At 38.4% G+C, this 11,622-nt stretch overlaps 1 long non-coding RNA gene across 1 annotated transcript; it reads left to right on the top strand.

Moving 5' to 3' along the window:
• The first annotated feature begins 762 nt into the window (after positions 1 to 762).
• LOC140635642 (uncharacterized) lies at positions 763 to 11,218 on the top strand. Its single transcript, XR_012033002.1, has 3 exons — positions 763 to 922; positions 4,707 to 4,901; positions 10,854 to 11,218. It is a non-coding gene; the product is annotated as an uncharacterized lncRNA (long non-coding RNA).
• The last annotated feature ends 404 nt before the right edge of the window (positions 11,219 to 11,622 follow it).

Genomic DNA, 11,622 nt, shown 5'->3' on the forward strand with positions numbered 1-11,622 from the left:
GAGCCTGATGTAGGATTCGATCCCAGGACCCTGGGATCATGATCTGAACCAAAGGCAGATGCTCAACCACTGAGCCACCCAGGCACCCCAGCTCCTGGATCTTTGTACTGTCATGGTATGGTCTTATTTTCTTCCTTCCCTGAGTCTCCTTTCAAATACTTTCTATATATTTTCCTTTCTCATTCAAATCTCTCTGTGATGCACATTTTAAACCGATTTCATTTAGATAAGATGTTAGTGCCCTGCTGCTATATGTAGTATTTTGTTGGCTGCTGGCATTTGGTTGGACATACAGTAAACACAAGGTTAATCCAGTCACTTGGACATACTGGGAGGTCTTGACATAGATTATCCAGCCAAAATCTGTTTGTATTTTCTTGTCATTTTATAAAGTAAACTCAACTTAGACCAGAAGGGAAATAGTCTACCTTGATTTTTTTTCTTTTTTTTTTCTCCTCCAGATGGGAAGAGAAAGGACAAGACATATTTCCTGTAAGAACAAAAAATGCCACCAAGTGCTTACCCTCCCTGTCTGACTTCTATTAGTTAGGAATGCAAATTTCACAAGGCAGAGCATATTCTCCTTATCAGGGACCTTTTTTGTTTCTTTTATGCTTCTTAAGATAATTTTCACTATGGTTCCCCTTTGCACATTTTAAAGTTTAAAACTAAAATGTTTCTGGCACATTTAAATTGAATTTTAAGGTAAAACTGTTACTCTACTTTTTAAATATATCTATAGCAATAATATGTACACTATCATCTATTTTTCAAGGAATACAAATCTCTTTAATAATTAGATATTTTTATCATTCTCTTTTCTCTTTAAACTGAGCAGGGAGCTGTATGTGAGCCTTGATCCCAGGAACCTGAGATCATGACCTGAGCTGAAGGTAGACGCTTAGCTGACTGAACCACCCAGGTATCCCTCTACAGTTATTTTTCATATGTAAATGATCAAAACTAATATACATAAGTTATCATTTTTGTAATTAGTGTGTATAAAAATAGTATTGGAAAAAATGAAAATTGCATTTCTTAGTGTGATGGGTGGTGGAAGTTTATGGTGTTTTGATCAATGAGGTGACACAAATATTTAAAATTGTTTCTTTGACACTGCAGAGATTATTATACCTGGGAACAATGCATGGCACTGATAGGGGTGGGAGACAGCTATACCTTTCTTTTGCCAAGTGGGAGATAGTCTATGGACAAAGGGAAGTCAGAAAGAGAAGGCCTATGAAGATCTCTTTGAAGACACCTATATAGGCAGATTGCTTTTAGGGAAGAGTAGATATGGAAGTTGAGTATCTGGAAATTGGTTTCCTTAAAACTGTGTTTGTAAAGAGTGAGTATAGCTATTTGAAAAAGCTGATTTATATAGTTCTTAAAGTAGTTCATGGTTCTTCTCCCCCCAGAGTAGTAAGAGATGGTGCATTAGGAAGCAATAGAACAATTATAGACATCTCTTTGGAGTGGGGGGGAAGCACCACTTGTTTTTAGATAAAAACTAAAAGAGCTTGTTTTTAGATAAATTTTAATCTTTAGGAATTTTGATCCAATTATATTTTGATTATAATAAAAACTTCATTTGCTTTGATTTCTGTTGCCAAACATTCTCTGATTTTTGAAAAGTAAACACCTTTTAAATTGCTCTAAGTTTGGTGAGCTAACTGAAGCTATTAATCTCAGCCCCAGTAACTGCTCCTCATTTATGCTCATGCAGGAGGTCCCGCCGATTATGAAATATCACAGACTATCACTTACAAATGAGAGAAGAAAATATACAGGGACCTCCCAAACAAAATGTACTAGGTTAATTTATATTGATATTATATAGTGATATTTATCACTGGCTTAAGAATATTCCTTGAGAGGGCACATGAGGTGATAAGCACTGGGTGTCATACACAACTGATGAATTACTGAACACTACATCCGAAACTGATGTAGCCAAATGTACTATATTTGGCTAGTTGAATTTAAATAAAAAATAAAACAAAATAATTTAATGGAAACTTTATTATCCAGGAGAAAAAAAAAATGTTCCTTGAAATCAGTTTATGACTTACTTCAAAAGTCTTTAGTAGATGAAAAGTCTCAATAATTCCAAATTATCTTTTTTTTAAAGATTTTATTTATTTATTCATGAGAGACAGAGGGAGAGAGAGAGAGAGAGAGAGAGAGAGAGAGGCAGAGACATAGGCAGAGAGAAAAGCAGGATCCATGCAGGGAGCCCGATGTGGGAATGATCCTGGGACTCCAGGATCCTGTCCTGGGCCGAAGGCAGGCGCCAAACTGCTGAGCCACCCAGGTGTCTCTCAAATTATCTCAATTTGTATCTCAATCTATTTCTTCATTTCCTAAATTTATAATTATATATTTATATTTTAGTAATCTATTAATAAATAAATAAAATTAATTTATTAATTTATTTTTATTTAATTTTATTAATTTCATATTTAAGAAGTAAAATACTTGAAAAGTCAGTTTTATGTACCTCATCATTGTATATAAAACTGGTAAGCGGGATCCCTGGGTGGCGCAGCGGTTTGGCGCCTGCCTTTGGCCCGGGGCGCGATCCTGGAGACCAGGGATCGAATCCCGCATCGGGCTCCCGGTGCATGGAGCCTGCTTCTCCCTCTGCCTATGTCTCTGCCTCTCTCTCTCTCTCTGTGACTATCATAAATAAATAAATAAAAATTAAAAAAAAAAACTGGTAAGCATAAACTTACTAACTGATATAAAATACAGAATAGCACGCATAGTTTTATTTAAGCCCTTTAATATTAAATCAAAAGGGAGTCTACATCAAAGTAAATTATAAATTTAAAATAAAGTTAAATTGACAATTTATTATACATTATTCAATTTATTTTCAATTTATATTTATTCCATTTATATTTATTTTAGCAAATAAACCCTGCTTTCAAAACAAAGGAATCTGATTTTTTTCTCTATAATTCAGAAAAGTGAAAACCAGTGAGGTCCTACTATAAACGAACTATTTGTTTTCAGTTATCTGGCATGACATATTACGTATTTTTAACTCAATTTTTAGCTCTTCCTTGAAGCCCTGTACCAAAAGTTCAGATGTATTGGGGAAAACATTGTCCTTGGAGCACTTGGCAATCAGAACTCCAGTCCAGATGTGGTGTGTGGTGTCCCACCTGGGTTTTAGTTGAATGGGGAAACATCTTCCATCCATAGGTCAAGCAGCAGACCTGCCTAAGCAAAGCTGGTGATGTCAGAGCCCAGCCCAAAGCCTGGAAGTGTTGTGGAGGAAGGAACAAAGGAGGGAATAGGAGAGGGAAATACAGAAAGAAGGGTAGTAGGAGGGAAAAAAAAGAGATGATGAGAGAAAGAAAAAAGCCAGTAGTGTGCTAGGAAAGGACAGGGCGGCACCACTCCCCCTTCTCTGTGATAGTGCCATCGTTACCTAGGTCTATTTAGGGAACTTTCCAAAAGACAGAGAAGCTTTGTGGGTCTGGCTCTCAGAACTTATGCAACCAATTGTTATGGGAACAGCCTGGAAATTTCACAAGAAAGCAGAGTTCTCAAGAGGTTGACAGTTTGACCAAAGGATCGAAGGTTTGGTGCAGTGGGGCTAATTTTCAGAAAGCCTTCTCAACTGTGAAGATTTTCCTTCTTGTTATGGCAGTTAAGACATGTGAAAATAGTAATTCGAGGCACTTATAAGCAGCTTTCTTCTTTCTTCACAATGTTCTATGAATGTCAGTCCTCTTCGAACCCATGAAAACAAAGTAGGCGGTCAGGATGATTACCCCCCCGACCACTGATAAAAGGAAAGGGAAGTACAGAAATATGCAGTGATTTGTTTGGCTTGCCAGAAAGGGAAAGTCACATGGTTGTATTACAAGTATTATTGCCTTCCGATCGACAAAGTACATAAGCAGCATTGCTGTGTGGGGGAGGAAGGAGGAACTGCATGATTAAGAGTGAGATGAGCAATAGTCAGATGGGTGGGGAATGAAATCCTAACAGTTATTTGAGATTCTGAGGGCTCCAAATATATTTATCAGACCAATAAGATCTAAAAGCCATATAACAAGATTAGGGAAGTCTATAATAAACAGAAACTAACATAGTCTGTTGCTACTGAAAATGCATGTGATGGGGTACCTGGGTGGCTCAGTGGCTGAGCATCTGCCATCGGCCCAGGGCATGATCCCAGGGTCCTGGGATGGAGTCCCGCATCAGGTTCCCTGTAGGGAGCCTGCTTCTCCCTCTGCCTATGTCTCTGTCTCCCTTTCTTTGTTTCTAATGAATTTTTAAAAAATGTATGTGATAACTAATAACAGCTCTCTTAACCTTTTTTTTTTGTTTCATTAACAGGATATAAGGTAGATAAACCAAGTATTGGCCAGAAATCCCTAATAACCAAAAGATGTCTATTATTTATTTAGAAGCTAAAGAATGGAATAAAAAACCCATTTCCCCCAACATTTTATAAATCAGTTTTGGCTGCTGAGACTAACTCAGAAATAGAGGACCTATGAAAACTTTGCCATTGCACCAAGTCATTCTGGTTCATTGGTCCTGTAGTTTGGATCAGTCTTTACGACCATATTCTGGCATATCAGGTCAGGAAGTCAAGGAATTGGCATGTGTTTTTATTATGCTTAAATTACCTGGATTTAAAATGCATTAAATATCTTCTGATTTCTTTTCTTTGGTTGTACAAGAACGCTTGAATTGGATCTTGTGACTGGAAACATTAACTCTCTGTGTTGATCACCCGGAGACCTGTTTTCAATCCTCTGAAGATCGCCAAGTGAAGGCCTACCCCTTGAAAGTCTTAAAAGTAGAATCTTTCAGGCTGTAAAGATTCAAGAGCCCGGGATGTCCTGCGTGGAGTACTTCTGGCCTCAGCCACCCAGGTCAGTTTCATCTATTGTTTGATTCTGCATACAACAGCCAGACCCCAGTTTCCTCTTGGGACTTGCAGATAAAGCCATCTCTTCCCAAATTAATGAAAGTGAAAGAATTAAATTATTGACAAAGAACTCCTTCCGGTGCTACATATCTCCCTTCCATCATAATTTAAGAAGGTTAAACTTGATGCACAAAGCATATCCTGAGGATGACTGGCTATTGTTGAAAGGGCTTAGATACCAAAAGAGCAGAATGGGATAAGCTGGGTTATAGTCATCTAAATGTCTCTCGAAGGAACACTAGCACTAATATCAGTTCCCACTGCAACTAAATTAAGATGGCTTTTCCAGAAGGAGTTAGCATTCAGCCACAGTAAATTTATGATGGAGGCTTCCAAAAGTGACATGTGTTTCTCCTCACTTACTCCACTCATAATTTCAATTAGGAACACACTGATTAACCCCAGAACACAGTTTCTGGGAGAATCTTACTTCTATTATCCTAATTTCATGAACTCAGAGAAAAATGGAGTAGCTTATGATTTATTATGGCAAATTATGCAAAGCTAAACCTCTGACAGGCTGTATCTATAAAAAGATATGACTGGCCATTATTTATTTTTTTTTGGAAGGCTGAGGGAGCTCTGAATTCAGAGGCTAAATGAACTAACTGCCCCAGGACTGCCTTATAGATACAGTTCATTCAAGTAGGAGAAAATGCTAAATATCAGGTTGAATTTTGTCAGCATGGTAAGACATTTATCTTAAAAGCATTTAAGAGGAAAATGTAGCCACAATTCATTAGAGTTTATACATAAGAGGGTGATGAAATGCAACAGTATTGCAAAGCCAGGTAAAATAGAATGAATGAACAAATTCCCTGCAGGTAAGTTCTGTAACAGTATTTGTCTATCTTGAACTATTCACCTTTACCCCATCTCTGCCAGCACTGCTCTGGCCAAGCCACCTTGCCGAAATCTTCACTTCCTCTGAGGCACCTTGTATAACCGCTTTTTCATAGCTACCACGGTGATTTAAAAAAATGAGGTGGTGTTATCCCTGCTTATTTAAAACCTGTCAAAATTCTCATTACACATTGAAAAAAATTCAGATTCTTTCAAACCAGATTTCTTATCAAGTCTTTCTCCAATCATTATTCTCCAACTTTCTGTACCATAAAACATTTCCGTCTCAGAGCCTTTGCACATCACAGGTCCACTGCCTGATGTTCTCTTTCCCCTACATTTGATCAGACTATCCTCTCCTGATGGCAGTCAGGGTTCAATTCTAGCCATCACAACAAAAGTAGCCTGCAGATATATTTACCATCCCATTTATCTTGTTTCATTTTCTTCACAAGTCTCTCATTACCTGGAATTATCTTCGTTTGCATGTTTAGCGCCTTTCTTCCCTACCAGAGTGGAATCTCAAAGATCAAGAACAGTTTGCTCTGTTCACTGTTGTATTTCCAACATTTTGACATATAGAAAGAAAATGTGCAATCTTCTAAATCAAGATTCCAGATGACTTGGTAGTGGGTAGGCTTGTGATCAAGACAGCATGAAGTTAAGGGTATATGTTGTAGCCAGATAGTATTAGGAATGGTTAAGGAACAGAAGGTAAAATTATGGGCAGTATGACATTGCGGAAAGTACGTGAACTTGGAATCAGACCTGAGCTCAAATTCCAGCCTGCCACTTACTAGCTGTTCGACCTTGGGTGAGATATTTAGAACTTCAGTGAGGCCCTATCTACAAGAAACAGAGAACCAGCATTTACAAATGACTATGTTACAATGTTGTGAAGATTAGATGACATAATGCATGTAAAGTGGCTATGTCTGTGCCTTCTACATATAGGATCTCAATAAGTCCTAAGTTGACAGACATTGTTGGTTACCTGCCTAATAGCTCTATTTTCTTTTTCCTTGGTAACACAGCCCTAATTTTCTTTTCTCTTTAAAGATTTATTTATTTATTTTAGAGAGGAAGAGAGAGAGAGAGAGAGAGAGAGAGCAAGCACAGGGTGGAGGGGGGAGCGGAGGGAGAGAGAGAATCTCAAGTAGACTCTGAGCTAGCCCAACTCAAGACTTGATCCCAGGACCCTGAGATCATGACCTAAGCTGAAACCAAGAGGCAGAGGCCTAACTGAAAGAGCCACCCAGGGACCCCCAGCTCTAATTTTCTTTTGATCGTTAGATTTGTTTTACTTTTATTTCAAAGCCATATAATTGTATTATGTAACTGTCAGTATTGATTTTACATATAAATGTCAGTTACTTTGCCTTTTATAATCTTCAGACCACTTGAGTATCTTTGGAATCAAAGGAAGTATTCCTATTCTTCTTGTTTTTCTGATCAATTTTTCCAAAATTTAAATTTTCTCTGGTCATAGCCCTAATTTTATCCAGGGTTGTAATGCCTAGGCCCAGGTGTGAATCATGTTTGATCTAAGATGATCCTAAGTAACTTGTTCTTCTCATTTTCCCAGACTCTTTTGCAATTATAAGTGGTGACCCAATTGTGGGTGATGAAACTAAGGGGAAGTTGGCTCTGTCCATGTGTGTGTGTGGGAGGGGTGGGTGTGTAGGCAAGTAGAGCATTTAAAGGTGATGGTAAGAAGATACATGTTACTGTACCCAAAGTTAGCTGGTTCAGTGTCATCTGGATATTTTCAAAGTGAAAGCAGGGACAGGTTGTCAGTTTCTTTGAAGTCATACTTTAAACATGGGAGAGGTTAGGAATCGAGATTTTAAATTTCATTAATTAAATCTGATACTCGGGATAGCATTCTTTCCAAGACATTGGCTATATTTTATTGTGGAAAACAATAGCTTGTGTATTTATCAGAAGCCAAGTTTAAAAAGAAATCTGCTTTTAATTTTCAATGTTAACCTCATTTTACTTCCTTTTATAAAAACAAAATATATTGTTTATATTTTTGGATATTTGAGTAAAGAACAAACAGCATTCACAAAAAGCTGCATTTTAAAAAACCCTATTGTAGATTTTAAACATTTAAAATGTTTGTAAGAAAAATGACTTAAAATAAAACTGACAAATTAAAAATGTTCTATTATACCATGTGCTGTATAAAATAGACCATGCTATATTATTGGAGGCTAGAATTTTAAAATAGCACTATTACAGTTTTAGGTATTTGATTGTTAATTTAAATAATAATGAGTAATATTTATCTAGTGTTACTATGTGCCAGGTACTGTTCCATGATCTTTGTCTATATTAACTCATTTAGTCTTCTCACTAACTCTGTGGATTTGGTACCATGGTCATCCCCAGACATTGACTAATTTGCTCCAGCAAAGCAAATCTGAACCATAATCAGGCTCTAGATTATGCTCTTTTGCCCACTACACTCAGCTGCCTCCCAAGTAATATTCAGTATATTTCATATGAGAATAATTATATTACTTGTTAACTTGTGCTGAGCCACATTTTTAATACATTTCCTGTTCAGTCCTTTATCTGAGTATGTAAAGATACTGTCCCTTTATCATCCCAAACACTTTGGGATAAATGGATTTGCCACTTTCCCTTACTCTATTCTCCCAGTAAGCTAACAAATTAGGAGGTAGATCACTACTACCCTTGTGCACTCAACCAAATAGAACAAAACTCCTCTGGGTAGCTCAGTCATTTAAGCATCTGCCTTCAGCTCAGGTCATGATCACAGAGTTCTGGGATTGAGCCCACATTGGACTCCCTGCTCTCCTCAGTTGGAAGCCTGCTTCTCCCTCTCCCTCTCTCTGCCACTCCCCCTGCTTGTTCTCTCTTTCTCTCTCTCTCTCCCTGTCAAGTAAAGACATAAAATCTTAAATAAATAAATAAATAAATAAATAAATAAATAAATAAAAAGAACAAAACTCCCTCTGAAGAGAATCTAAAGCCAAAATTCTCACCCATTGTAAGAAGGGATCAGTTGCCCCTTGGGAACAAATTAGAAACCATTGCACTGACCATATTCAGCTTGTAAAACTCTAGTTCAAATTTTGCTATTTCTATCAATTCACAGCCTGGATTTCAGGTGTGTGCATATCCCCATCTCCTGGGGGAACCACACAAGTGTTGTCTTTCCATTTTTCTGTCATTGAGATTCAGAAAATGTGAACAAAGCATGTAAATTACTGACCTGGATTTTATGGATGGAACAGAAGCTCCAGAGAGGGAGGAGGACAAATTGCCCCTATAGTCATCTGCATATGATTAGGCCAACTATGGGTGGAGAAAAGAGGTAAGAGAAAAGCAAGAGCCAGAAGTATTTAATAGAAAAGGGCAGAAACTATAAGAGTAGAATGTACAAGGAACAGAAGACTTGAGAAGAATGAGAGAGTCAGGGGGTCTGGGTCTGGGGGATGGGATGAGTCTTTAAAGAATGTTAGGGAAGAAGTCTGTTCTCCCAGGCTCTCACTTGTAGAAGCTACAGTTTTAAAGGAAGCTGCCCAGAACTGCCTCTCTCCTTGGAGACTCTTTAGGCATCAAGGAAATAAACAATTAAGCGTAGCCCTAGCCACATCCTTTTTCTCCTGGCATTTGCATCCTTTCTCCATTCTTCAAACCTTTGATATTACTCCTTAAGTTAATCACTCATTTTCTCTTTGCAGTGTCCTGTCCCTGCATCTGCAGCTCTCACCCCTGTGAAGGGCTGCTGGGTGCTCCTTAAGCAGCTGTCCTGGCCCAGATCATGCTGGAGAGCTGATTTTCCACTTCAGGGACAACCACAAGACAGTTCCTAAAATGGCAGTCCCAGCTTGCTCCCCATGATTTTTCTCTTCCTCTCACTTGCAAGTTTTACTTTTAGTTCCTTGTGTGGAACTGAGCTAATTGGAAGAAGAGGTTACTAGAGCTAGTTTGGGGCAAAGTTCTGGAGGAGATTTTCTGGAATTTCTGCAGCCCCATGATGTAGACTGACAGCTCCCACTGCCTCATCTTCCTTAGCATCCGGCGGATGAGCTCCTGCCCACCACTATTCCTGAGTCTGGTCCCACAAAAGTTTCTAGTCACCTCCCAGTTCATGACTCAAATGCAGAGGGTTCAGCCTTTTGTTAATTGAATACTTTTGGATCACATATTTCTTTTCTTCATCCCCAAATCTTTGTGCCACATATTCCTCTCTGATTATTCCTTCTCATTTCCCTCCTACTGGTTCCTCTTCCTCACCCTTACATTGTGACATCCCTGAGCTTCTGGTATGTCATCCTCTACTTTTCCCTCGCCTTCTTCCCTACATGGGTTGAACTGGGTCCCTTCCAAAAAGATTTGTTAAAGTTTGATCCTCTAATATCATAGAATGTGAACTTATTTGCAAATAAGGTCATTGCAGATATAATTAGCTAAGTTAACATAAGGTTGCAGTGAAGTAGGGTTGGCTCTGAGTCCAATATGACTGGTGTTAGCATAAGAAAAGGAAATTTAGATGCTGCATATTTAGGGGAAAGGCAGCCACTGGAAGACAGAGGCAGGGATCCAAGTGATGCTGCCACAAGCCAAGGAGCCACTGGAAACTAGAAGAGGCAAGGGAAGACTCCTCTATAAGAGGCTTCAGAGGGATCATGGCCCTGCCAACACTTTGATTTCAGACTTCTAGCCTCCAGAACTGTGAGACAACACTTTTTGTTGTTTTTAGTCCAGCGTGTGGGTACTTGGTTCCTGTAGCCCTATGAAACTTACTGTACTCCCCTCCCCTCCTCACTGCTCATCACCCCTCCCCTTCTCACCCCCTCTCCTCTTCTTCCTTTCCCTTTTCCCTTTTCTTCCTTTTCCCTGGATAACCATAACAGAACTCCCATAACTTCCATCACCACATAAATTCTGACAAATCCTGAACTCCCAAACCAAGTTTATTATTTCTTCTTCATCTGGGTGTCCTGCAGGTATTTGAAAGCTCAACACATTAAAAACAGGACTCAAACTTACTTTTCTTTATATGTTTTTGTTGCAGATTATACTTTCCTAGGAAGACTACCACAGTATGTCTCATTGTGATCTTGTGATGTGACATTATAAATCCTCTCATCCAGAGCTGAGGGTCTCTGTTCCCTTCCTGAACCAGGGTGGACCCTTGTGATTACCTCGACCAGGGAAGCAGAGGAGACCTTATGTAACTTCTATGGCTAGGTCATAAAATGTACTCAAGATCTCTCTTCTTGGAGTGGCTTTATTAGTTTTTGCTGTTCAATAAACTCTCGTTTATCCTTTAAGACTGAGAAGACATATCACTGCTTTGAAGAGCTTTCTTGGAACATCCCTTGTCTCTCAGTAGAGTTACTCTTTTCCTCTGCTCTAATAAAAACTTGCAATACCTCTCTTCATTAGAATGTTTTTTTTTTTCTAGTTGTTTCTCCCATTAAACTGAGAAACCTTTAGCACTAGGACTATGTGCAAGGTTCATTATTAAATACTGGTGATTCCAAGAACAGTAGGTAAAATGTAGTTATGCTATTCATTCAATCATCCATTTGTTCACTCATTTGTTTATTCCCTTACCAAATATTGCTTACCAATGTCACTCTATTCTTGAGGGAAGAGTGAGCATGTAGCTTTTCTAACTTGCCTTAGAGAATCTGAAAGCCAAAACCATTGTCTTTTGCCTGGAGAGCTCATAAGATACTTTAGGAACAAAAGTAACAAAAATAAAACACATGCTTATGAAGCCAAACAATGTAATAGCCACTTTACATATATCATTACACTTAACCCTCTCAAAAATA

This window comes from Canis lupus, chromosome 6, assembly GCF_048164855.1.
Source record: "Canis lupus baileyi chromosome 6, mCanLup2.hap1, whole genome shotgun sequence".
NCBI lineage: Eukaryota > Metazoa > Chordata > Mammalia > Carnivora > Canidae > Canis > Canis lupus.